Source organism: Heloderma suspectum, chromosome 1 (genome assembly GCF_057233095.1).
Source record: "Heloderma suspectum isolate Gila_16-S chromosome 1, 16-S_ref, whole genome shotgun sequence".
NCBI lineage: Eukaryota > Metazoa > Chordata > Lepidosauria > Squamata > Helodermatidae > Heloderma > Heloderma suspectum.
Genome location: NC_139458.1, coordinates 76,816,645 through 76,838,945, shown reverse-complemented (window position 1 = coordinate 76,838,945; position 22,301 = coordinate 76,816,645). Strand labels below are relative to the sequence as shown.

Sequence of the window (22,301 nt, the reverse complement as noted above, 5' to 3'; positions counted from 1 at the left end):
GTCTCCAATGCCCAACCTCTCCAGGCAATCCAGGAGGATACTGTGGTCAACGGTATCAAAAGCTGCTGAGAGGTTGGGGAGAATAAGGAAGGAGCATTCACCCCTATCTAAAGCCCTCCTCATATCATCCACCGAAGCGACCAAGGCCGTTTCTGTCCCATGCCTGAAGCCCAACTGAAATGTGTCTAGATAATCGGCTTCTTCCAAGTGTGCCTTCAACTGCATCACCACCACCCGCTCAATCACCTTGCCCAAAAATGGCAGATTTGAGACTGGGCGAAAGTTGTTCAGAACTTGGGGATCCAAGGAGGGCTTCTTTTAGAGTGGTCTTATCACTGCCTCCTTGAGGGCTGATGGCATCACTCCCTCTTCAAGGGAGGCGTTCACCACCGCCCTGATCCCCTCACCCAGTCTCTCTCTGCAGCCCATAATGAGCCAAGATGGGCAAGGATCAAGTAAGCAGGTGGTCAGCCTTACAGATGAAAGCACCTTGTCCACTTCATCAGAATGAAGAAGCTGGAACCGATCCCACAAAACCGGTTTGCCACAGACTGCCTCTTGCTCACTAACTGTATCCATAGCACACAGAATAACACTCCTAATCTGATCAATTTTCCCCGCAAAGTGCCTTGCCAAGGCCTCACAGGAGACCTTAGAATGCTCCAGCAGTTCAGGAGCCACTGGACTGACCAGGCTCTGGACCACTTGGAACAGCCTCCTGGGACAGCACTCTGCAGACATGATAGAGGCAGCATAATATTCCTTTTTTGCTGCCTTCACCACTACGTGATAGGCTGAAGATACAGCTCTAGCCCGTGTCTGATCATGTTTGGAGCGAGACTTCCGCCACCAGCGCTCTAGCTGTCTTACCTCCTGTTTCAGAGCTCGTAACCACAGATTGAACCACGGTGCAGTCCGAGCCCTGTTCAGGGGGAGAGGGCGGTTCGGAGCCACCTGATCTAATGCCCCAGTGATTGTGGCATTCCACCCACCCACCAGGGTCTCGACCGAGTGGCCGTTTATGTGCTCCAGAGAATCCCCAAACGCGTTCAGGAATCCATTCGGATCCAGAAGACGCCTGGGGTGGACCATTTTAATGGGTCCTCCATCCCTGTGGAGGGGTTGTGGAACCGAGAAGTCCAACATCACCAGACAGTGATCTGACCATGACAAGGGGGGGGGGGTGGATATACCCCCGACTTCCAGATCACTCCCTGCTTCTCCAGAAACAAACACAAGGTCTAGTACATGACCAGCTACATGGTTGGGCCCAGTTGGAATAGGGTGCAGCTCCCAGGAAGCCATGGTCTCCATGAAGTCCTGAGGTGCTCCTGTGAGGATGGCCTCTGAATATACGTTGAAGTCCTCCAACATCAATAAGTTAGGGGACTGCACATGCACATCAGAGACCACCTCAAGCACCTCGGCCAGGGAGTCAGTCGTGCAGCGGGGTGGATGGTACACGAGCAGCATCCCCAGACTGCCCTTCAGACCAACCTCCAGTACATGCACTCAGCAACCTTGGTCTCCTGGAGAGGGGGTCTGGTGAAGACCAAGGACTCTCAGTAGATAATAGCCACTCCCCCTCCCCGACCCCCAGCCCTCGGCTGCTGTGTGTACAAAAATCCAGCTGGACACATGGCCGCAAGAGTTGGAGCAGCGGCCTCGGCCAGCCTGGTCTCCGTAATACATGCCAGGTCTGCACCCTCATCCAGAATCATGTCATGGATGAGGGAGGTTTTCTGGGTAACAGACCTGGCATTGCAGAGCAGCAAACGAAGGCCAGAAGATGGAGTCACGCCTCCCCCAGCCATCCTTCGGCTCTGGACAGGCCCGGAACAGGGAGCAGATATTACGCATCACTCCCTTGTTCCCTTCACCTAGCATGGCCTGCCCCTAGCACTCAGCCAGCACCTGCCACCTAGCCTCGGTATAGTGTGGCCCCCAGCACTCCCCCCCACTACCTCCATCAGGTGGACACATGCCCACTCACTCCCACCTATCGGGCAGGCTACCCACCTCTAAAACACAACAGAATCCCCCCAAATTAAAAAAAAAAATTAAAAATCCCTTTAAAAAATACTGCCAGGCAGGAGTCCACAGTGGTGGTAGCGGCAGCACGGCGGGCCCGCCTCTTCCCTGGGTGGTGGCAGCTTCTCCTGCAGACCCTGGCTCTCCCAGGCCACCTCAGCCAGCCAGCTTATCTAGCCCCTCCAGGGAGGGGCAGGTGGAAGCAGCACAGCTGGCTCGGTACTTGGGGGCCTGGTCCTGCAGGGACTGGCCGTCTGCTAGGCAGAAGTCTGCAGGGAAGGACTGGTGTTGGTGGTGGTGGCAGCAGCAGCAGGCCCAGCAGCAGCAAGCACGCCTCTTCCCTGGGTGGTGGTAGCTTCTCCTGCAGGCCCTGGATCCCAGGGCCTGCAGGAGATATATAAAGCCACACGTCCCAAAGGTATCACCATGACCAGTGGAGGCTGGTGGCTCCGATGTCAGTGAGGCAGTGAAGCCGCTCCGGGTTTCAGTCAGAACTCTAAAGGAGCTATCCAAGGTGCTTCAGATAGCTCCCTAGGAGTTCTGATTGGTTCTGACTGAAACCCGAAGCGGATTCACTGACTCACTGACATTGGAGCCACCAGCCTCCACTGACTGTGACCCATATGGCTGGAAGTTAGTTTAGGTTGCAACCCTAGTAATCCACTTACCTAGAAGTAATCTGCACTGAACTCAATGGGACTTACATCTGGGTAGACATATACAGGATTGTACTGTTGGTTTATTAAATTTCTATATCACTTTGCACAACCAAAGAGAGTCCCAAAGTGATCTACAAACAGAATAATACACAAAAAGCAAGATGCAACAGCATATTCATTAAAACCAAATAAACGTACTAAAAGTGTCTGTGCAAAAGACCCCTCCCCTTCCCCCCCCCACACCCCCATTCATCATAAGAATGAACAACAACAAAAGCCACAGAGGCTGGACCCTTAAACTATCCAAATGCCCTGGAAGCACAGGACTAAAGATAACATGCCACTGAAACTGAAGCCCGTGGTATGTTGAGATCGCCAACTTGCCCAGGTAACTCTTAGAAGTACAGGACTTCAGGCCAGCACTGCTGTCTATATCTAGCCTAGGAATAGCTTTCTAACCAAAGCCTTGTTGTTGTTGTTCAGTTGTTCAGTCGTGTCCGACTCTTCGTGACCCCATGGACCATAGCATGCCAGGCCTTCCTGTCCTGCGCTCTCTCCCGGAGTGTGCTCAAGTTCATACTCATTGCATCGGTGATGCTATCTAGCCATCTCATCCTCTGCCGTCCCCTTCTCCTTTTGCCTTCAGTCTTTCCCAGCATCAGGGTCTTTTCCAGAGAGTTTTCTCTTCGCATTAGGTGGCCAAAATATTTGAGCTTCAGCTTCAGTATCTGTCCTTCCAATGAGCACTCAGGGTTGATTTCCTTTAGGATGGACTGATTTGACCTCCTTGCAGTCCAGGGGACTCGTAAGAGTCTTCTCCAGCACCACAGTTCGAAAGCATCAATTCTTCGGCACTCAGCCTTCCTTATAGTCCAGCTCTCACAGCCATACATTACTACTGGGAAAACCATAGCTTTGATTAGACGGACCTTTGTCGGCAAGGTGATGTCTCTGCTTCTTACTATGCTGTCTAGGTTGGCCATAGCTTTCCTCCCAAGGAGCAAGCGTCTTTTAATTTCATGGCTACAGTCACCGTCTGCGGTGATCTTGGAGCCCAAGAAAGTAAAATCTGTCACTGCTTCCATTTCTTCCCCTTCTATATGCCAGGAAGTAATGGGGCCAGATGCCATGATCTTAGTTTTTTTAATGTTGAGTTTCAAACCAGCTTTTGCACTCTCCTCTTTCACCCTCAACAAGAGGCTCTTGAGATCCTCTTCACTTTCTGCCATTAGGGTGGTATCGTCTGCATATCGGAGGTTGTTGATAATTCTTCCAGCAATCTTAATTCCGACCTCTGATTCATCCAACCCGGCATTTCTCACCACGCCTCCAAAGCTTTCTTGCCTGCCTCCTTCCTGTTAATAGCACACAGCCCTTTGTATGTTTCTCACCCAGTTCCACTAACTCCTTGGCCCTCTTTCTTCAGCTTCGTGCCTCTATCACCATTATTTCCTTGGGTTCCTATTTAACTTCTTGATTTAATCTTTTTCATATTTGTATCCTGCTTTACGTCTGAGGAGCTTGGGGCAATGCAAGCCACAAACAACCCAGAGTTCACAACCCAACAACAAACCATGGGTTCTCTTCCTGGGTTGTTTGTGGTAAACAACCCATAGTTAAACCAGAGTGTAGGGTTCACGCGTGACAACAATCCATGATTTAACAATGGGATTCAATGACAACCCACACTCAGCCCATGTTCAACCTGGACCTTGGGTTGTCACTACGTGCGAACAAGGCCACTGTATATCTTCACAACATCCCATTAGGGTAGGTGGAGTTGAGAGGGAGTGATCTGCCCAAAGCCAAATCATGGGCATTTCTGTGGAATGTGCTGGAAACCTCAGAGCCAAGAAAGGGTTAGGCTTAGGCTTAGCACTGTGGTCTTCTTTTGAGGAATGCTTTGGATGCTACCAACCAAGTCAGCTTGAGAACCATTTGGACAGTTGGTCCAATTCATTATGTAAGAAGCTTAAAAGGCAATGTAATTGAGCTTGAGACAAAAAGCTATGCCATGCAGTTTTTGCTTAAAAATAAGAGTGGCACAGCAAGCATAGATAGCATAAGGCGGCATAGGTAGGCATAGGAAGGATAGCTAAGTCAGCCAAAGATTGCTTCTTCAGGCATAGTTTGAGCCAGAATGACTTTTCGGAAGTGACTGTTGGGTGGCAGTTATTTGACTTTGCTAAAGAAAGAAGTTTATGGGAGAAAGTTGATGGTTGATGCACCTTTTTAAAATAAGCATCCAATTGCCGGGTACAGAGACAGGATGCTTAAGAAGGAGTTGAGGACTTTTTGAATTCCTCTGGAATTAACAAAGACATCAGCAGTGAGGTTAGCAAATGGGAGGCACTTGGATTTAGAGTAAGGAAGCTAGACCAACTTATAATAACCAAGGAGCAAGCTTCAAACATAATAGTTACCAAATATGGAAATTGGCATGGAAATTGGCCTAGCACAAGGGTATAAAACAGCCTTGCCTCCGATGCCATGTTCTGCCTTCTTTCAAGGTTCCTGGGGTCTTCCCCAACTCCATACAAAGGGTGTTTGAAGTAAGACAGATCCTTCACTGGTGAATCGAGTAGCCAATTCTATTCTTTTTCTATTTTATTGTATTGTATTTTCTATTTCTATTGTAGTAAGTGTGAACGCTGTGCGCGCATGTTACTTTTTTCCCTAATAAAAGCATTCTGTTCTATTGCATCCCCTTGTCGGTGAGATGGAATTCAGCGCACTTCAGCATCAAGGCAGCTGCTGCTTCTCCTAGCCTGCACCAAATTTTAGTAGGCAGGAAATGAGAACCTGTCATAATTTGAAACAGGAGTTTGAGGAAAAATCACCAGTGTGTTGTTTAAAAAACAAAAACAAATGTAAATCCCTTTTAAAACCTGTGAGGAGCTCCCTAAAAGCGTCTCACATTTAAATTAAACAAGATGGGTGTCCACCACATCTCCAAGCCAGCATTCATGTTCAGTCCCTTGACTGGCAAGCTTGGTGGAGAGGTCAGCATCTGAATCACTCACAAAGGTCCAGGGAAAGCATGTGGTGTGGCACCTGCGTTGCATGCAGAAGGCCCCGGGTTCAATCCCCAGCATCTGCAGGAAGGGCTAGGAAAGAATCCCGCCTGAAACCCTGGAGAGGCACTTCCAGTCAGTCCACGCTAGCCTCCCTCAACCTGGTGGCCTCCGGGTGTGTTGAGTACAACTGCCAGCACAGGAGGGCACCAGGTTGAGGAAGGTTGGTCTAGTCAATACTGAGCTAGATGGGCCAGTGGCCTGGCTCGCTGTCAGGCAGCTTCCTGTGCCCCTGAGATGGGCGCTCTCCAGTCCATCCCCTGACATGCTGACAAAACCCTTGCGTTCCCACCTCTTTTAGAGCATTTGTGCCGTCTTGGCTTTTTGTCCCAGTTTAAAGAGAAAACGTCTCCGCCATAAGCAGGGAGAGAGGGAGTCAAAGAAGTCCTCAGGGCCTGCCCCAGTTGGACTCTCCCCCCACCCCTGGGAGGCTGTCTACCATCCACAGCCCTGTGAGGATTCCAGCAGAGAGAGAGAGAGAGAGAGAGAGAGAGAGAGAGAGGGAGATGAGGGGGACTCCAGACACTGGCTCCTGTTCCAGCTGGACCGTTCCCACCCCAGGGCCATCTTCCACCAACTACCCTGTTGGAAGGATCCTGATGATTGTAAAGAATTGCTAATATGGTTTATAGTGATTTTTTGTTACTTGTAAGCCACTTCGGTGAGATTTGTAACACAAATGGTGGCATATAATCGTAATAAACAAAGAAACGATCTGCAACCTGTACAATCCTTAACAGGCAAAGCTTGACACTCTTTTTCCTTCTGACATGCCATTTATATTTGACTTCTATAGTGATTTTTCTGTGGCCCAAGTTAGACTATGGTCAATTTTTAAATCACCCACCTAAAACTCAAGATATGCATGTCACCAGCTTGACTGCCTCTTTTTTCAGTCTCCTGGAATAAGTGGTCTCTTACCAGTAGTTAGCTTGCTATACTTAAAACTCTCTGCAAAGACTCGTAGCTCCTCTTCCTCTTGAGTTAGCATGATTGCAGCAATCCCCTTGCAATAAGGCACCTTCTGTGGTGCGTAAACATTGCCTCCAGGCAAACATGCATGGACCCACTATGACTGCATGCGAGCTCTGGGCACAGATGGAGATGGAGTAGCTACAGGAGTGTGTGATGTTTTGCTAGCCAGGAATGCATAGCAGCACCCTGCGGACACATCTGTGCACAGATGAGGATAAACTAGACATCAAGGCAACTGTGATTAAATGTCACCATCTAGTGTTGAAAAGGAATATTACCTGTGTCAAGAGAGAAGGGACAGAATTTAATGCATACAGCTTTATTTGGTCAGTCAGGTGATCCATAGGCAGTGAAACATCCACAGTCCAGAAACTTGTTTGGTAACAATTTAGAGGTGAGGGGGAAAAGCTGGCCAAGCCAAGAAAGAAGAAGGGCGGGATGCTAGAAGAAAATGTGGCTGGGATCACGGCTGAGATTCATGAATGATACAGCTGCTTAAGAAGAGTGGCACACAAAATGATGCATGGTTCGGAGAAAATGAAGAATGTTTTTTCTCCCCTTCTTCTCTCATAAGATTAGAATTTGGGATCACCCAAGGAAATTGTTTGGTGGTAAAGGCGGGCAGACAAAAAAATTTACTTTGCCACAAAACACATAATTAATTGCTGGAATTCACTGCCACAGAATGGACTGATGGCCGATGCCTTAGAATGTTTTAAAAGCTCAGATAAACTAATGGAGCCTTGGTCTATCAGTGGCTATTGGGTCATGACAACTAAATGGAACGTCCAGGTTCAGAGATAGAATACCACTGAATATCAGTTGCTAGGAGAGAACAGTGGAGGAGGCCGTGGCCTAGGAGCATCTGGTCTTCCAGCCAACTTGAGAAACAGAATGCTGGAAGACGCAGTCCTGAAAGGTCTGCTGTGCTAGGGCTCTTCTTATGATGCTAGTAGGTGGCATCCTGCAATGACTGAACCTTACACAACCGAAATCATGGCCAGATTGCAGGCTGTCCTCAAACCATCAAGTCTTCATTCTTGGATGGCATGCAAACGTTGTTGTTGTTGTTCAGTCGTTCAGTCGTGTCCGACTCTTCGTGACCCCATGGACCATAGCACGCCAGGCCTTCCTGTCCTGCGCTCTCTCCCAGAGCGTGCTCAAGTTCATATTCATTGCATCCGTGATGCTATCTAGCCATCTCATCCTCTGCCGTCCCCTTCTCCTTTTGCCTTCAGTCTTTCCCAGCATCAGGGTCTTTTCCAAGGAGTTTTCTCTTCGCATTAGGTGGCCAAAATATTGGAGCTTCAGCTTCAGTATCTGTCCTTCCAATGAGCACTCAGGGTTGATTTCCTTTAGGATGGACTGATTTGACCTCCTTGCAGTCCAGGGGACTCGTAAGAGTCTTCTCCAGCACCACAGTTCGAAAGCATCAATTCTTCGGCGCTCAGCCTTCCTTATAGTCCAGCTCTCACAGCCATACATTACTACTGGGAAAACCATAGCTTTGATTAGACGGACCTTTGTCGGCAAGATGATGTCTCCGCTTCTTACTATGCTGTCTAGGTTGGCCATAGCTTTCCTCCCAAGGAGCAAGCGTCTTTTAATTTCATGGCTACAGTCACCGTCTGCGGTGATCTTGGAGCCCAAGAAAGTAAAATCTGTCACTGCTTCCATTTCTTCCCCTTCTATATGCCAGGAAGTGATAGGGCCAGATGACATGATCTTCGTTTTTTTAATGTTGAGTTTCAAACCAGCTTTTGCACTCTCCTCTTTCACCCTCAACAAGAAGCTCTTGAGATCCTCTTCGCTTTCTGCCATTAGGGTGGTATCATCTGCATATCGGAGGTTGTTGATAATTCTCCCGGCAATCTTAATTCCGACCTCTGATTCATCCAACCCGGCATTTCTCATGATGTACTCTGCATATAAGTTAAATAAGCAGGGTGACAATATGCAGCCTTGTCGTACTCCTTTCCCAATTTTGAACCAATCGGTTGTTCCATGTCTGGTTCTGACTGTTGCTTCTTGACCCTCGTACAGGTTTCTCAGGAGACAGGTAAGGTGGTCTGGTACTCCCATCACTTTAAGAATTTGCCACAGTTTGTTGTGATCCACACAATCAAGGGCTTTAGCGTTGTCAATGAAGCAGAAATAGATGTTTTTCTGGAATTCTCTTGCTTTCTCCATGATGCAGCGAATGTTGGCGATTTGATCTCTAGTTCCTCTGCCTCTTCGAAACCCAGCTTGTACTTCCGGTAGTTCTCGGTTCGCATACTGCTGAAGCCTAGCTTGTAGGATTTTGAGCATCACCTTGCTGGCATGTGAAATGAGCGCAATTGTGCGGTAGTTTGAACACTCTTTGGCGTTGCCCTTCTTTGGAATTGGAATGTAAACTGACCTTTTCCAGTCTTGTGGCCACTGTTGAGTGTTCCAGATTTGTTGGCATATTGAATGCAGCACTTTAACAGCATCATCTTTTAGGATTTTAAATAGCTCGGCTGGAATACTGTCATCTCCGCTAGCTTTGTTGTTACTAATGCTTCCTAAGGCCCACTTGACTTCACTCTCGAGGATGTCCGGCTCAAGTTCAGTGACCGCACTATCATGGCTATCAGGGACATTCAGATTTTTTCTGTATAGTTCTTCTGTGTATTCTTGCCACCTCTTCTTAATCTCATCTGCTTCTGTTAGGTCCCTGCCTTCTTTGTCCTTTATCATGCCCGTCTTTGCACAAAACGTTCCCTTGAGATCTCCAATTTTCTTGAAGAGATCTCTAGTCTTTCCCATTCTGTTGTTTTCCTCGATTTCTTTGCATTGTTCATTTAAGAAGGCCTTCTTGTCTCTCCTTGCTATTCTCTGGAACTCTGCATTCAGTTGGGTATATCTTCCCCTTTCTCCCTTGCTTTTCGCTTCCCTTCTTTCGTGAGCTACTTGTAAAGCCTCATCAGACAGCCACTTGGCTTTCTTGCATTTCTTTTTCTTTGGGATGGATTTCGTTGCTGCCTCCTGAACAATGTTACGGACCTCCGTCCATAGTTCCTCAGGCACTCTGTCTATCAGGTCTAATCCCTGAAATCTATTCCTCACCTCCACTGTATATTCATCAGGGATATGATTTAGGTCATACCTGAACGGTTTAGTGGTTTTCCCGACGTTCTTCAATTTAAGCCGAAATTTTGCAAGAAGCAGCTCATGATCTGAGACACAGTCAGCTCCAGGTCTTGTTTTTACTGACTGTATGGAGCTTCTCCATCTTTGGCTGCAAAGGACATAATCAATCTGATTTCTATATTGACCATCTGGTGACGTCCATGTGTAGAGTCGCCTCTTGTGCTGTTGGAAAAGAGTGTTTGCTATGATTAGCATGTTCTCTTGGCAAAACTCTATTAGCTTTTGTCCTGCTTCATTTTGTACACCAAGGCCATGCCTGCCTGTTATCCCGGTGATTTCTTGACTTCCTACTTTAGCATTCCAATCCCCTATGATGAAGAGGACATCTTTTTTGGGTGTTAGTTCTAGAAGGTGTTGTAGGTCTTCATAGAACCGATCAACCTCAGCTTCTTCGGCCTCAGTGGTTGGGGCATAGACTTGAATTACTGTGATGTTGAATGGTTTGCCTTGGATTCGTACTGAGATCATTCTATCATTTTTAAGATTGTACCCCAGTACTGCTTTTCCCACCCTTTTGTTGACTATGAGTGCTACTCCATTTCTTCTAAGGGATTCTTGCCCACAATAGTAGATATGATGGTCACCTGAATTAAATTCGCCCATGCCTGTCCATTTTAGTTCGCTGATTCCCAAGATGTCGATGTTCAATCTTGCCATCTCATGTTTGACCACCTCCAGCTTACCTTGATTCATTGATCTGACATTCCAGGTTCCTAAACAATATTGTTCTTTACAGCATCAGATTTTCTTTTCACCACCAGACACATCCACAGCTGAGTGTCCTTTCGGGTTTGGCCCAGCCGCTTCACTCTTTCTGGCGCTACTTGGAAATACCCTCTGCTCTTCCCCAGTAGCGTATTGGACACCTTCCGACCTGAGGGGCTCATCTTCCGGCGTCATATCTTTTAGCCTTGTGATACGTTCCATGGGGTTTTCTTGGCAAGAATACTGGAGTGGGTTGCCATTTCCTTCTCCAGTGGACCACATTTTGTCAGAACTCTCTGCCATGACCTGTCCGTCTTGGGTGGCCCTGCACGGCATAGCTTATGGCTTCACTGAGTTACGCAAGCCCCTTCGCCACAACAAGGCAGTGATCCATGAAGGGGATGCAAACGTTACAAATAAATAAATGAATCAAGAAGACACATTGTGCAAACTACTCAGCTGGATAATCTCCTAGAGCCTCATGTTACCCTACCCTTAATATTAACCTTCTCCAACTCGGTGCCCTCCAGATGTGTTTGGACTGCAACTCCCATCTTCCATGCTAGCCTGATGGGAGTTGCCATCCAACACACCTGGAGGGGACCAGGTCAGGGAAGGCTGCTTAATGTCTTCTGCATTACAGAGGGTGCTACGTCCACCTGTGGGCGCTGTGCCATAAACAGCAATGCACCTGTCTCCCGATTATTACCTTTAGTATAGGTGGGGGAAAGCAGCTATTCCCTTGGCTGATAATAAAGAGACCAGAGTCCAATAACATCCTGAATACTAGCAAATTTACCATGGCATAATCTTTTACAGGCGAGAGCACTAGCCCGTGCAAGCATATGCCAGAATTCTTACTCTATTCTTTACAGAATACAGAATACAGAATTCTTAAAGGGGCAACAACCTTTAAGAGACTAACCCAGCAACCACTTTAGGAATTGTAACAATTTTCAGGAGAGGGAGCAAGATGGACACACTCTGAGAAATACCAGGTAGTTATACTGCAGCAAAGCGTCCTGTTTGCCTGTATGCGTAGTCAGTAGTACTAACATACATGGAATTCATGGTCTCAAGCTTAGCAATGCATTAATAAGATTAACAGCACAGTCCTATACTTGTCTACTCAAACACAAGTCCCATCAAGTTCAATGGGGCTTACCTGCAGAAAATTGGATTGTAGCCTAAGGCTACAATACCATACACACTTACCAAGGAATAAATCCCACTGGACTTAGTGGGACATACTTCATAGTATCACTGAGTTGGAAGGGACCTCAGAGATAATCTCATCCAACCCCTGCTCAATGCAGGCTCTGAGCAGACATGTATGAAATTGTGCTGTTAGATTAAATTACAACTTCTATTTTAAAAAAGATGTCAGCAGGAAAATGTCCTATGAAGAAGAAATATATAAAGGAAACGGTAGATGGATTGGTAGGCTTTAAAGCCCTAACCCATTTGGCTGCAGGTTCATCGGAAAGACTGCCTCCTCGGACATGTTCTCCCATGTGCCTGAGGTCATTGAGGAGGGACAGGTGTTCTCTGGAGCCCTTTCCCGAGAGATGTGTCTCATGGTCTTTCTTGAGAGCTTTCAAAGGTTAGTTAAAACCTCCCTTTGTGCAGTGGGAGTTTGCTAGGCTAGCTGCTCGTGGTCTCTTGCTTGCTTTCTATTCTGTTGTTATTATATGTGGCTGTTTAAAAACTTTTCTTAGCCGACGCAGGAGCCAGTGGGCTGAGCATGTGGTAATGGCTGGCGGGGGTCGGGGCCCCCGTAAGCTCAGTCATCTGGAACCAGCCAGGGAGGAAGATACCTGTGCGTGTGTGTGCACATGAGCTCATGGGGGGTGATTTCTTCCTTCCCCCCCTTTTTTGTCCTCAGTTACCCTTTCTTAAAAAGTCTCCTTCCATTGGTTTCAATGAGAGAGAAAATAACTATGCCAGCTCCAGGGCTGGTAGTTTTTTCTTGTTGGTAGCATGCCAGGGCAATGCAAGGGCTTTGGAACCTGTGGATTCAAGGTCTCCGCTAACCCACCCCATCTTTTTCAAACCCTACCACTATCAAAGCAGCCACAATGGAGGAGTAAAGGCAAGAGGTTTCGGCCACTGCAAGAAGAATCCACCCAAAACCTCTCCGGAGGCTTTGGTGGCGGACTTTGCCTGAGACTTCCTCACTGCAGCAGGAGAAGGTGGTCCGTGACAGCCAAGAGTACCTCAGCTGACCTCTCTGGGACCCAAAGGTATTGCTGGGCCTAGGCCAATGGGGCCCCAGCCCCAAATCTATTTCTCATGGCCCTGGATCTATTCCTTAGAGCCCTAAGTGTCCATGGCTGCCAATGGAAGTTTTCCTCAGCTTAACTGCAATGCAGAGTCCAATTTTCATGGGGGATTACAGCTGGGGAGGGATGGGTTAACCCCCTCCCCACATGCTGCAGTGCCCCCAACCCCGCTCCTGCACAGTAATTAGGCTTTAAAAACTCCTTTCATTAATGCCATTGGAAAAATAGGACCCAAAATCTTTTAAGTGCCTAGCAACGTCTCTGCTTGGAATTTAGGATTACTCCTTCAATAAATTCACACTGTAGCTGTCATTAACATTTCTGGGACCCAATTCCTGAACTTGGCTGATTGACCAAGAAAGAGATCTAGAGGTTGTGATGGACAGCTTGATGAAATGCCAACCCAGTGTGCAGCTGCTGTAAAAAAGGCAAGTTCCATCTTAGACAAAATAAGGAAAGAAACAGAATAAAACTGCCAAGATCATACTGCCCTTATATAAATCTATGGTGCGATCACACTTGGAATACTGTGTACAGTTCTGGTCACCGCACCTAAAAAAAAGATATTGTAGGGTTGGAAAAAGTACAGAAAAAAAGATACTGTAGAGTTGGAAAAAGGGCAGAAAAGGGCAAAGATGATCAGGGGGCTGGAGCCTATGAGGAAAAGTTGCAACAGCTGGGATTGTTTAGCTTATAAAAGAGGCGAGTGAGGGGAGACATGATAGAGGTCTACGAAATTATGCATGGTATGGAGAAGTGGATAGGAAGACATTTTTCTCCCTCATAATACTAGAACCCGGGGTCATCCCATGAAGCTGATTGGTGGGAGATTCAGGACAGGTAGAAGGAAGTACTTCTTCACACAGTGGATAGGTAAACTATGGAATTCTCTACAAGACACAGTGATGGCTACCAATTTGGATGGCTTTAAAAGGGTTAGATAAATTCCTGGAGGAGAAGGCTATCCATGGCTACTAGTCCTGATGGCTATATGCTACCTCCAATATCAGAGGCAGCATGTCTATGTACACCAGTTGCTGGAGAACATGGGTGGGAAGGTGCTGTTGCACTCATGTCCTGCTTGTGGGTTTCCTGTGGGCAGCTGGTTGGCCACTATGTGAACAGACTGCTGGACTAGATAGACTCTGGGTCTGATCCAGCATGGCTCTTTTTATGTTCTTATGAAAAGGGAAACAATTTTGGTAAGATATGTAAAAGTCTTATGGTTGCTAACAAGTTACAGGAATTGACCCGGTGCTTGCACGGGAGGAACCTTTCCTTTCCTAAGAGAAAAGAGCAAATTAGTTATTAATATGTAGTCCGATTTGGATTGTTATGCTTTTCAACATATTAATATTGATTACACACACACACACACACACACATTTTTAATGATAAAGCTCCAAAGGAAGTAAGCAATAGCTGGGCACAAAATTAAAACCAAAACTCAATGTGTTTTAAGGCAAAATATGCTCTTGAGCAGGAAATATTACTTTTAGACCATAAGCACTTTGTAGACCATAAGCACTTGAATAAATGTTCTCTGTGCTGTCTCTCACTATCTGATGGCTATCTTAAAGACTCCTGCTGGTAGGTAGCTCTGGAGGACTAATCTGAAACTCCTGTAGCAGGATACCATTTTATTAATGAATTTATTATACATATTTTTACACCACCCTTCGATATATTCCCAGGGCAGTTTGCAAAGAGAATAAAGCACTTGAGGCATTAATCCTGTGATCTCTGCAAGGGCATCCCAGAGGCCTTTGGATATAGTTGAACTCCTCCTCCCCTTGCAGAGAGGGAGGTCCATGGGCAGAGAAGGAGGTCCACCCTTGGAGGCATCCTCTGTGCAGAGGCAGAAGATCTGCAGCTGTTGCTTCTCTGCTGTCAGAATTCTGAGGGCAGAGAGCAAGAAGGAAGAGTGCCAGGGGTGTTCAGGGGGAAGATCAGGAGAGGCTTTGAATGGCACGAGCCTGGGAGGGCATAGGAAGTGGCAGTTTGGCCACCATGGATCCTCCCTTTCCTGCTTGCCCCCGGATTGCTCTGTAAATTGTAAATGCAAAAAACGTATAATAATCTAAAGGCCATCAAATCATAAAAACATCTAAAACGTTTGGGAAAATAAAGTGGTATCTGCTCAGCACCGAAAGGAACATAGGGTAGGAGCTGGCGAACCTCACTGGGGAAAGCATTCCACAGCTGGGGTGCCGCCACCAAGAAGGCCCTCCCTTTGGTAGCAATCTGCCTCCCTTCAGATGACAGGTGCACTCACAGGAGGCTCTGGACTGAAGGTCTTAATGCATGGGTAAGTGTATACTGGGACAGATGGTCCTTCAGGTACCCTGATGTGAAGCTTCAGGACAAAAAAACAGCACTTTGAATTGGGCCTGGAAATGGGCCGGGCCCCAGTGTAGTTGGCATGGCATGGCATGGCATGACATAGGATACCCACTCTCAGCTGGTAATTTAGCAGCCGCATTCTGCCCTAACAGCAGTTTGTGAGCAGTCTTCCAAGGCAGCCCCATGTCATGTTGTTATGTTATTAATAACCTTTGCCTTCTGGGAGAAACGTGTTCAGTAAAAACTTTGAATTCACCATTGTCAGCCAGTCTACCCTTGCCTGGCGTGCAGCGATGTCCAGGGCAACTTGTGGCTTCCCAATGGGAATGGAGCAGATCCAACACATTCTGCACCATATGTGGTCACACAAAGGATCCTTGTGCAGCCTTTTGGCACATGGCAGAGAGGGCAGCGGATGGGCAGCTGCCCTGGTGGCATGGCATCCCTAAGGGTGTGCACAAGGCATCTCGGTTGTCATTGGCAAAGGCTGGTTTCTCGTGAATGTGGTTGTGCAGAGAAGCAGAAAACTAAGAGAGCAACACGACTAATATGTGGTGTAAGCACACAAAGCAGATAAAAGGAAGCCGACATTCACTTTACGTAGAGATATATATTTCCAAATCCATGCCCACTTCATTATTCTAAGGAACTAATTCAAGCATGTATGCCTTTCAGTTATGCTTTTAAACATTTCTAGTTGCAGTGGGAGAATGTGGGTTAAACACATTAAAAAAAGAAAAAATACCCTAGTGTTGAAGCTGTTATTAAGATACTTCTCTGAGATCGGGGTAGCTAATTCCCTTCCTGAAACTGGCAGGATTCATATGGAGCTCTGGTCAGGCAGTGTTCAAATTGGGTGAGATTTTTAAAGAATCAAATATGCAGATCAGTAACATGGTCCTTTAGCTTTCATGCACAATCTTCTCTTCAAATTGTCCCCACTGATTCCAGCCTCCTCCAACCTCCAGATGTGGTCAGTTGGAGGCCACGCAATCGATCGAGAGGCCCCTATTTTTTTTTCTGCTGGTCAGTCACCCCAGAGGTGCTTTGGAAGGAGCAGATCAGGGTCAGATGTCAATGGCCCCATCCTCACATTCAAAGCTCTCGTCAGGCAGGAGGCTGCCCAGGGCTGGGCATGATTTGTTCTGCTATGAGGGGCAAATTTTGCTAAAGGCCCGTAGAGGTAGTCTCCCGTAGCATGATGACAGGCCTTCAGAACAAGGGTAGGGAACCTATGGCCTCTAGGCCTGATATAGCCCGTTGCTTAATTTCATCTGGCCTGCAATGAAAGTGTGGATCTGCCCTACCTGAGTGCAGATTGGGCTGGCTGACAGCTGACCAGACCCATGCTTCCAGTGTGGGCCAGATGAAATTAAGCAACAGGCTGGATCCAGCCTGCAGGCCATAGGCTTCCTAGCCCTGTATTAAGGGACTATCTACATCAGCCTTCCCCAAGCTGGTGCCTTCCAGATGTGTTGGCCTACAACTCCCATTAGCCCCAGCCAGGATCAGAGCCGTTGTGTTTCCCCCCTGCTCCCCTTGACTTAGAAACTGAAGGCATATAAAACCTGTAGTTTAGCTTGGATTTCAAGAGTGTACTTGCCAATGGCCAGCAATCCAGGGAGTTGAAGTCCAAAACATCTGGAGGGCACCACCAGGCTCAGGAAGGCTGATCTACATCTTATGGGAGATGGCTTCTACAGACCTCTAGCAAATTCTGTCTCGCAGAGCAAGTCCTACATTCTGATTTGCAGAATATCTGCGGCACTTTTGTGCTGTAATTCATAACAAGAGGAGACAGGTTTGTCAAGCTGTGGGAGCCAAGGCTGCTTGTCTATTTGCTGGTTTCTGTACTCACCTTTTAATTTTGCGGTAGTCTTTAATTAAAAAAAGAAGGAAACATTGCTCTTGATGTCAATAGTTTCAAGGATAAACAGGAGACAATGAAAGAAATGCATGAAATATGCTTTGTTTCTGATCCAGCTACAGTTAGTTAGGACAAAGTTTCACTGAATGCAAAAGGTCTAATCCAGACTAACTAATTTCAATGAGACATACTGCACAATCCTATACAAGTCAAGTCTCAATAATTTCAATGGCGCCTACTCCCAGGTAAGTGGATACAGGATTGTAGACTTTGTCGCAACTAATTTGAGCTGGATCAGGGCCTTTGTGTTTCCTCCCCACTCCCCCTGACTTAGACCGCAGTCCTATGGGGAGAGATGGCTATCTCCGAACTCGGAGGCGACCGACTATCCAATGCAGCACAGGCGGCACATGGGGGGTGGGGAATCTTCTCCTCCATGCTCCTGCCACTCTGCATTAGCAGCTAGATGGCCAATTTCAGCTGTCTAGCCCGAGTGGCTCGGAGTGGGGTGGGGGAAGGCTGGACAGTGCACATGAAGCGTCGTACTGGTGCTTCTACCACCCCCACCCCTAGGAAAGCCCCCTTTTCCCTGCTCCACACTGCTCTTATGAGCGCAGAGCCCAGGGCAAACTGCGCCTCCTATAAGGAGGTGGGGAAGGGGCGGGGAGGTGGTTTTCTGGGAACCGACCTCAGAGTGCAGGTTCAGAGATCAGTTCCCCAAAACCAACAAATCCTATGGCCATCTAGCCGCTGTCTAGCGGCCATGGGATCGAGTCCTTAGAAACGGAAGGACTAAAAAACCTATAGTTTTGCTTGGATATCAAGGGTGTACTTACTAGTGTCCCAAAGTAGGCAAATGCTCTCCCAAAGCAAATGATGTCTTTGGCATTCAAGTCCATTGTTCAATCTCTTAAATGTGCTTATTTCAAAAATAAAATACTAGGAAAGCTAAGTGATTCATATGATTATTTGGCCTTTATTAGGCCATCTTTGACTACTGAAAGCATTTTGTTTTTGTCTCTTTCTTTTGTTCAGTGGATGAAGCTGCCAGACCACTGGTCCATCTAGCTCAGCATTGCCTTCTCTGACCGGCAATGGCTGTCCAGGGTGGGGGACATGGGATGACACACCAGCTAGGTGTCCCCTTTTACGAAGGACAGTCCCATTTTTAAGGGCCGCCAGAGGCCCGTCCTCAATTTTGAAGGCATCCTCCATGGGAAGGGCTGTCCGGCCCAAGTCCAGTTTAAAGATGAAGAGCCAGCAGGAGCAGGAGCTGGGCCTTGACGCTCCCATCAATGGCACCTGGTCAGCAGACTGAGCGAGGCACACCGCTCGCCTGGGCATCGCCTGCCACACTACGGTGTGATGAACTGCATTTCTGTTTCAATTCTAATCATCGTTTCTACATTTTCATCTACACATATGAAATGGCACATGCAAACTTGATGCCAATTGGTGTCCTCTTTTTTGGCTATTCAGAAGTGGCCAGACTATCTTGGGCAGAGGACTTTCCTCTCACCTGCTATCCGAGCCTTTTAACTGGAGATGGAAGGGGCTGAACCTGGGATCTTCTACATGAAAACAATGTGCTCTGCTATTGAGCTATGGCCCCTCCCCAAAGAAGAGAGCATGGGGATAATGCCTTTGGACATACAACACTGCCAGAGTCAGACCATTGGTCCATCCAGCCCACTACTGTCTACTTGGACTTGCAGTAGAGATCCCTTAATATGGAAATGCTGGGACTGAACCTGGGATCTTCTGCATGGTAACCATGTGCTCTACCACTGAGCCAGAGCTCCTCCCCAAGGTGAAACATGTGGAAAGAAGTGTAAGACAAGTTTCTTTTAAAGGACTGAAATATAATTTTATCTTTTTCTTAATTAAAAAAAACCCCTCACCAACTAGGAAGGGCTAGTCTTCTCTCTTTGGGGGAAGGCAGGTCAGGGAGTGACAGGTGTGTCTGATGAAGGTTCAGTTTATGAAACTTTGTTATGCGTCCAGTGGTTTGATGTTCTACAGCTGCAAAAATCTCAGTCGCCCGCCAGCTGACACCAATGGGAAATTCCCTAGAATGCCGTTTTTTCTCCATGTGTGGATCAGCTGTCTTGAGCTGGCCAAGGCATTCATGAAGTATTTGCTGCATGAAGGCTGTGGTTGCATTCATCTGGCAACAGCCTCCCAGTTCTGCTTCAAGAGGAAAATCCTTAGTGTGGACTGGTTAATCGGAAAGGCAGTTGCTGGAAGAGATCAGAGATGGGGAGAAAAGTCAAAGCAACGTGATTAATCTATCCATCTATCAATGTTGTTTCCTTACGTTCAGATTCTGGAAAGAATAAAGATGATCTATAAAAAACGAAAGCAAACACCAGAGAGATGAATAGGGACAAATGTGTATACTTCTGCTAAGCATCAGTCACTAAAGATTAGATACCCGGTTGCACTTGAAAGGAATACTGCGGAAAGTCACAGCACTCCTTTCAAACACACAACCAAATCACACCAGCATTATGTGCCACCAGCATACGTGCCTTGGTCCAGTGCTGTCGCAAGGGCTCTCATGTACTCACAGAGTTCTGCACAAACAGCAGCAGCCTAGTTCTCTTCAGTTGTAAGGAATGATCCAGGCATGGAAAAGGAGTGGTTGCATTAAAAGGTATTCCCTGGTATGGAGGAGAATGGGGGGAGTTGTCGAGGGCCTGCCTGGAACTCATTGTGGACACAGACATTTTATTATAGCCATTGCAGCTGGTAGAACATCATTATGCGCTACAAAGAGGCAAAAGTTAAGTACATTGATCTATACTAGCCTCCCCTTCAGGCTGGGCTTGATGGGCACTGGAGTCCAACAGATCCGAAGGGCACCAGATTGGGGAAGGCTGATCTATATAATATAGGGGTGTTGAGCCTCAGGCCCAGGGGCCAAATCCTGCCTTCCTGGGTTCCCCAGATGGCACACCCCATACCCCATCCTTCCCCCCAATTACGTTGTGGTCTCCCAGCCTTTGTGCAGTTCTTTCCTCATTCTCAGAGGTTAAAATGCCCCTCCCAAGGCTGAAATACTGGCAGCAGGAGCTTCAGGCTAAAACATGCTGGCACATCTGGCACTGCCCAGTTTGCCTCTGGCTCACTCAGCACTGGAGTATGGCCCCTGATCACTTGGTTGAAATGGAATTTGATCTGAAAGTGGTTCAAAACCCCTGATTTAGGTGAGTCTCACACACAAAAAGGCTCCGCCATTACAAGCCTCAAAATTCTACTTCTTTTAAAAATGACACCCATTAATCTAATAACTTGAGGCATGGCATCCATAATCTACCTGATGTGGTGTACAATTGTGCAAAATTTCAAACTGATCCAGTATACATTGCCACAGGTACAGCAAGTTAAAAAGTTCTGAAAATCGACACATTCGTACTTTTTACTCCAAGCTGTGGCTCAGCATATCGTATCTTTCTTTCAAATTCTGAGGGAAACCACCTCAGGCTTGTTGAGGCGTGCCTTTCATTGGTTTGGCGAAATTCTGAGCAGTGGCTGAAAAGTTATCAAGGGCTTTCTGCCCCATGGAAGCACATGGCGCCTACTGCTAGCAAAGTTAAGTCAGGCATACTCGGTTTCACTCTGAAGCTGGGATGCTTCCACTACTCCAGGGTTTCTCAGCGTTCTGTGAATGGGGGAGGGGAAGCAAGAAAGAGTGAGGTAGTTTTGAAGGCGGAGGGAATCTCTCTCCCTGACAGACCCCTGATGAAGAGGAGGAGGAAAAGGAAAAAATCTACGCGGGAATCCTGTGCAGGCTTATTCAGAAGCAAGCTATTCTGAACATTCAGGGACATATCTATTCATTTGCACATATCTACTCAGTTAATGATTTCTTTAGGTTTTGTTTTTTAGTTTGTGTTGTTTTTCAGAACACTGTAATAATAATTTCCTTTAAAAAAACAACAACCAGGGAAATTCAGTGATAAAAAAACCTGCCAATTTAAGACCAGCGTTAAGGCTATCTCATGTTGGATCGAGCTCCACAAAACCAGGAAATTAGAAGGCTTCGGCTGGTGCCTTAACAGACAGATGTGCCCCATGATTAGTAATGATGCTGTGCAATGCTCACAAATTGTGCTTGTTTACAAGCAACAAACACAGCAAACTCATAGGAGGATTCCTCTAGCAATACAACAAGCCTTATATGCTTCATAAGGCCATACAGGACCAGGACAATGTGGGGAATCTTTGCTGGTCCCACACACTCCATTGTCCCCATCTGGATTTGGGCTTGAAAGACTAAGGAAAAGTGTGGGTGCATGGAGGGTAAATTATAAGCAAGCACAATTTGTGACATTGCACAACATCATCACAGGGCACGTCTGTTAAGGCATCAGCCTTAGCTTCCAATTTCCCAGCTTTGTTGAGCTTGAGCCAACATGAGATACCCTTAACTCTGGTCTTAAGCTAGCAGGGTTTTTAATCATTGTATATAATCTAATGGCATAGTTAGTTCCTGTTGCCTCTTAGTAGTAGCTTCAGTTCAAAGACAGAGATTCCTTGTTCACTTAATCCCAGGAAGGTAGGAAACTCCATCTGTGTGCAGCGGTCAGAGCATCCCAGTCCTGCACTTGTTCGTCATACAGGAGATGTGTCAAAACAGATGTGGCTTTGGGTGGGAGGTTAGGAATCTCTTTTCCCTGATTTGACATCCAGAGAGAGAGAGAGACAGAGAGAGAGAGATGGAGATGCACACACAGAGAGATCTTACAATACCCCCCTGTGTCCAGGACCATGTGTCAAATATGTATGGGCACAGATACATCTCAACAGGGTAGTATGCACCTGCAACTCCTAGTTTTGTATGAAACCTTATGAAGAGGGAAGGGTTTTTTGTTTTTGTTTTTAAAAGGATGGTTTACAGGGCCCCAAACAAAAGTAGGAAGAAGAATGTCAGAACAGATAATTTGTTAAACGGAGGTGTGTCAGATACTAAAATCACCTGCCAAAGAGAAGCTATGGATGCATGACTGGTTCAACATACACACCCCAGGAAATGCTTATGCAATGACTTCAAATGGCTGAACAACAGAGGCAATTTATCTCTTTATATAATCCAAGTAAACCTCTCCCTTCATTTAGCAGAATTACCAGGGCAATCCTATGTCTACTGCAAAGCTGAGTTCAATGGGACTGATTTCTGGATGTGTAT

General features: G+C 46.8%; 1 protein-coding gene across 2 annotated transcripts in view; it reads left to right on the top strand.

The window, feature by feature from the left end:
• Nucleotides 1-19,460, top strand: part of SUSD6 (sushi domain containing 6) — a 124,960-nt gene extending 105,500 nt beyond the window's left edge. For both annotated transcript variants that reach the window (XM_084847907.1, XM_084847890.1), the window contains one exon: nucleotides 18,146-19,460. The gene's annotated coding sequence lies outside the window, so the exon portion shown is untranslated. The remainder of the gene's footprint in view (nucleotides 1-18,145) is intronic.
• The last annotated feature ends 2,841 nt before the right edge of the window (nucleotides 19,461-22,301 follow it).